We start from the raw sequence: 6,175 nt of genomic DNA, 5'->3' as shown, positions 1-6,175 counted from the left end.
TGATGCTAAGCAAATGAACTCCAAGAACATGGACAAAAGAGGGTTTTCTTTGTTGTTGTTGTTCTCAATGAACTCTTTGATTTCTTTTGTATTTTTCCCACTATGGTTTATCCCCTGTGGTCACTGTATTCAATTTTGGTACCCTGGGTTTGTATATATGTTTATCTGCAGTAGGAAGGGAAGGGGAACAACAAAATGTTGAGACAAAGGACAAAATGGGAACTGATACAACAGCGATATTCACAAAACAATATGTTGGAAATGATCTGTACAGTTTGGGGGGTGGGGGGCTGGGAAGGTGGCTCAGTGGTAGAGCGCTTGCCTTGCATGCTTGAGGCCCTGGGTTCGATTCCTCAGCACCACATAAGAAAAAAGAAAAAAGCCAGAAGTGGCGCTGTGGCTCAAGTGGTAGAACGCTAGCTTTGAGCTGAAGAGCTGAGGGACAGTGCCCAGGCCCAGAGTACAGGCCCACGACCGGACCCCCCCCAAAAAAAACAAATCCCACAAATGTGGAGCAAAAAAAAACAATTGGGGGGTGGGGAAGGGGGGAGAAAAATGAGGGAGAGGGTAATAAGTTACTTATGTAGCTATAACCCCTCTGTACATCACCTTGACAATAAGTTTTTTTTAATCTATTTCAAAAATAACCAACAAAATGCAGGTATGATTTGCAGGTTAGAGCACCAACCCACCAAGTTCAAGGCCCTGAGTTCACACTCCAGTACTGCTAAAAAAAATAATTAAGAAATATTAAGGACACGGGTCACTAAATGCTATATTAGGTTGTTTATTAGGATTTTAGTTATAAGTGAAAATATTCTTTGTAGAAATGCATAAACTTATTAATAACTTACATTATGTTTCAAGGTGCATTGCTTAAAGTTTATGTGTTCACATTGATTCAACCAATAAATTCAACTCTGCAATAATGTGTTGAATACAGTTAAATCCAGATATTAGAATTCTAATAGAAACTATTTTTTGAAAAATAGTGGGATATTTTAAGTTTATTTAAATAGGAACCTCTTTGAAACTGTCATATGTTTCTGAGAGTTTTACAAACATATAAAAACTGGTTTTCTATTAAAAAAAAAAGAAAAGAAAGCATAGCTGTTGATGAGAAAGGACTTCCCTCAAGACCCATTAACAGAAAGGTAAACACACTATGTTTCACCAATTTGAGAATTCTCACCAATTTGAGAATTTTGTGTTCATATTTCATGCAGAGTAAATATGTTGTCAATGATTGGCCAATTGGTGCAAATTACTTCTAAAAAGATTATTGGAATATTGATACCTAATATGCATTAAGATCTTTATTAAGAACTAGGTACACTTGAAAGTGTTTTATAAATATTTGATAATTAATGCCATCAAACTAACCACAGAAATACTGCTTAGACTGTTTTCTGTAAATACGAACAATGATATTTAAGAAGTTAAATGATATTGTTCATGGCCACATTGAGCTAAGTATTAAACCACAGACATTACTTTATTCAAATCTCCATAGTCAAATATGGGGACTTTATTCTGCATTTATTAGAGTGGAAAATATTATTAGATCTCTGTTCTTAGGTTTTCTATAGAAAGAATTCAGAATAAGTAGTAATTTTATGACAGTGATTGGTTTTATTGATAGCTCAAAACGTGGTGGAAAGTTCACTGTTTTAAACAATCTGATTTCAAAGTTTCCTGTTTGTCACTAGCTGTGTGACTGTGAGCAAGTTACTCAATTTTTCTGAACTTTACTTTTCTCATTTGTGGAACTGAATAATAATGGTGACTTCAGTGTTTGCATAATTATAGAACCTATAGAAATAAATATGTTCATAGGTCCCTTTGTAATATGGGTCCAGGAATTATTATTCACCACTTTTGGGCAAAATGTTTAGAGTGGTCTGATTCAAAATATAGTGTACATTGTATGCATAAAGGTACCTTTTATGCTGTTAATTCTGATGCCATTGCTTTTTCCTTGCTGACAATGGTGGCACATGCCAGTTAATTTCAATACTCACAGAGCAGAGACAATGAATAGTTTGACACCAACCTGATTAAACAGTCATTTCAATGCCAGCCTGGCCTATATAATAAAACAATAACAAAACAAACAAACAAAACAGGAAAAAAGTGTGTGGGCGAAGTATTTCTTTTAAAAAAAAACCTGAAACATGGCTTTATTCAAAGCCAAAGAAATAGGTTATAATTGACAATGTGGTTACTTCAGCATTGTTCCCTTAGCCTATTCCTCCATGATGTTACAGTTATCCAGTTTAGAAAAAAATTGATGCTATATGTGGAAGAGGAATGGACTAATAGAACTAATGAGGATTAGACAATTGAACCAATATGGTTCAATCAGTTAGAAGTCTTGTTTCTCCCTTAAATATGAATGTTAGATCTAGTTCCATCTATTTGGTAGCAATGAGAAAACTGACTTTTATGAAAATGTTGATACAAAGTTGATAGTGATTGATTTAGTTTTATTGAAGTCAGAATCTCACTTACACTGTAGAATTTTATAAATGGACATACTTCCTTTATTGATGACGTTATTCTACTTTATTACTGTTCTTATTATGTTATTGTTATTTACTTACCAATAAAAGTATTCTAAAGTACACACCATAGAACTATAATAACCAGGGGCCAGAATGTGACAATGTTTAAACTTAAACTCACTCAGAAACCCGTATCAATTATGAAAATTATTTGAAATTGTCTAGATTTCTTTATACTATTGAAGTTAATTATATAAATTGATTTTAGTATGAAGTTAATATTTTTATCCTGAATCTATGACATAAAACTTGATACTTACAACATTATATTGCATAAAATGTTTTATTTAATCAGCATTAGTAAATGTTCTAGGGGTCTTACTCATGAAAATAAATGCAAAAGTATAAGGTTGATTTTGGTAGTTACATTATAGTAAAAATCAAATGTTTTTTTCTTTCATGCATTTGTTTCTAACGCATTTATAAGATTATTTTTTGCTGCTTTGTATGTCCCTCCCCCACAGTATAACCCCTGCTTTCACTATATTTGATGTCGGTACAATTTGTGGAGGAGAAGGGGAAAAACAAGTCGTCTAAGGATAACTGTGGACCCGTTACAACAATGAGAAGTACAAGTTGTCATGTCGAAAACGAACTTTACAACTTTGGTGTGTGTGTGGGGGGGGATTGGCTGGGGGGGGGGGAAGCTGGGAAGGGATGTGAAGGGTAAACAAAGGAGGAGGCTGCAATGCTTGATAAGAAATGTACTCATTATCTTGCCCATGTAATTGTAACCCCTCTCTGTACAGTATGTTCACAATAAAAAATAAAAATTAAAAAAAATCATGAACATGCCAGTGTTTAAGAGAAATGATTATTCTCAGTGTCAGTATTAATGATTTCTGTTAGACCATTTCAAAGATACAACTGAAATTAATACATTGTATGCAAGAAATACTATTTTATTTAGGTACTGCCAAAATGCCTTGCAAGCCAGTAATTTATTAAAAAAAATAAGCACATTTTGCAGAGTTCTCAAGATGGTCAAGTTCAAGGTAAGTTTTGTCAGTAGTAAGGGACTGCTCTGTGCTGTTCACATGAAGCCTCAAGCACTGAGCTCTGTAGCAGAAGAATGGTCTGTTCTCACATGATAGAAGGGCAAATGGGTCAAATTTCCCTTACCTCAGTCCATTTTATCAGGACAGCTAATTCCATTCACAAGAACAGGAGGTGTCATTATTTAATCACTTCTCGAAAGTTCTATCTCTTCATCATCTCATATTAGCAATAGCTTGATTTTGGAGACGAAGCATGCAAATCATAGCAATTATTAATCTTCATCATGGTCAATATGATTTATCAATAACACCTGTAAAATTTCTAAATAATAATGTTTCATCATTTAAATCCACCAAGTTTCCCTATGTGCTCTATTCAATAGAAAGTGGAATTTAATTCCATGTCAAAGAATATGTTTGCAAATATCTCAGATTTTCAAAATTCTATCCACTCTTTAACATTTCAAAAACTTAAAGCTGCCTTGTGTACATTAAACTGCAAAATATTAACATCTGAAAATTATGAATCTATAAGCATGAACTAAGGATTTAACCTTAGCAAATCTGACTTGGTATATTTAGATGAGCTAGTCTCTAAGGTATGCCTTATAGTGCTCTAATTTATTTTTCTTAAGAAAGCAGAGTCCCTAAGTTACATAATAATTACTTCACTACCATAAAACTTAATATCAATTTTCAATGGGTTAATCATATAAATTTTCATTTTAGGAATAGCTGAATCAGTCCAGGTGCTGACAAGTCACATCTGTAATCCTAGCTATTCAGGAAATCTGAAGGAGTTCCAAGCTAATATGCATAGAAAGATCCTTTTTCCAATTATCCAGCAAAAATTAGAGGTGGAGTCATTTGCTCAAGTAAAGTGCTAGCAGAGGAAGCAAACTTAGTAAGTACAAGACCTGAGTGTAAGCACCAGTACTACTAAAATAAAAGAAAACAATAGCTATAAACTAATAGTTCAACTTTTTTTTTTGTTAGCCACTCTCTTATTTTAAAATTCAAATAAATGACCTAGAGTGACATGACAGGATAAGATATTCTGTAGAGAGGAGCTGAGGCACTTATTATCTGAATTTGGGTATAGTCATTATGTTTCAGTTTTTAAAGTTTCATTTTTAAAATTGTCACACTAAATCCTTCTTAAATATTAAATAATGAAACCACATAACAGCCTACCCAGTGAAAACTGGTGATGATTATGCATTCTCAACCTTGTCATCATTCTTTATATTTAAAGAGAATTAAATTAATCCCAAGAGATAATGGCAACAAATCTCAGGTTACTTTTTTAAAAAGCCAAACCTTAAGTAAAATTTCATTATCATAGTACTAAATATTAAAATTCCTATGCTTTCTTTTCTTGGTTGACATAATTTGGCATATATGGTATAGAGCTAGGATATAGACAGTCAATATGTACAATTCACATCTTGTGAAACAAACATAATTCATAAAATGATAGCTAAACCTTTTCCCTTCAGTGCTTGTTGTCAGTATGCCAATCTATCTCATCATACAATGATTTGACTGGGATGCATACAGTGGTGGATGCAGACAGATTAAAATTTTGACAGATCCTGTCTACAGTTATATTATTTTAACAGAGCTTCAAGAGACAGCAGGAACACACAACACATGCCATGTAAGATTGATAGAAAGTGTAGTTTTGCTTACGCTGATGCTTGACAATGAGGAGAACTGTGACTCTCTCATTACAAATTAGAGCACTGACAGCCGAGACAGGTACTACATCGCCTGCCTGAAGACTTTTAAGCCCGTCCCAAAGTTAATTCTTATACATCAGCAGACACAGGTTTCACTGAAAGGCTTTACTGTATCTCATTTTGTTAATAAATGGCAAGTTTAGTAGAATGTCAAGGTTTTCTTTTTCTTTCTTGAATATGAAAGTCAGTTCTCAATTTATTGAACAACTACTTCTGAGTGCTTGTAACTTCCTAGACATGATTTTAAGCAATAAGGGGATACAGCAATGACATCTGCTGTCTTAACAAATTGTAGTTGTGTGTAGGAATAAAAAAAATATAGAAATTATTAAAAATACAACATAAAAATGTAACCATAGAACTATACCACTTGTGGGTAGGAGATAGGAGAGAAAAACTGGGCAAGAGTGAGGGAAGGAGTGACATTTTTCATAAAGAAATGCACTCATTACCTGACTTGTGCAACTGTAAACCCTTTGTACATCACCTTCATAATAACAATTTAATTTTTTTAAAGCTAAGGGATAGGTACCTGGGTCCTGAGTTCAAGCCCCAGTAGTTCCACACACAGAAAGAACTATAAGAGAGGGAATCATACAGCATGAAGTATCACTGTACTTCATTTGAGTGTGGGTTCATCTCTAGTTGAGTAGCTGAGTCAAGAAAGGAAATTTTTATGGAGGCGGCTACCCTCATGAAACAGAACATTAGCTTTATATTTTAAAAGCTGAAATTATATGTTCATGTACGTGTATGTGTTTCTTAGAGAAAATCATTTAAGGCAAGTAACAACACCATTTTCCAAATGAAAATTCCCATGAAATATAGCAACAGAGAGCTACAAAGTTATACCAACAGATGAAAGCTAAAT

Source organism: Dipodomys spectabilis, unplaced genomic scaffold, assembly GCF_019054845.1.
Source record: "Dipodomys spectabilis isolate Male_0828 unplaced genomic scaffold, ASM1905484v1 ptg000081l, whole genome shotgun sequence".
Classification (NCBI taxonomy): Eukaryota; Metazoa; Chordata; class Mammalia; order Rodentia; family Heteromyidae; genus Dipodomys; species Dipodomys spectabilis.
This window is presented reverse-complemented; position numbering follows the sequence as displayed.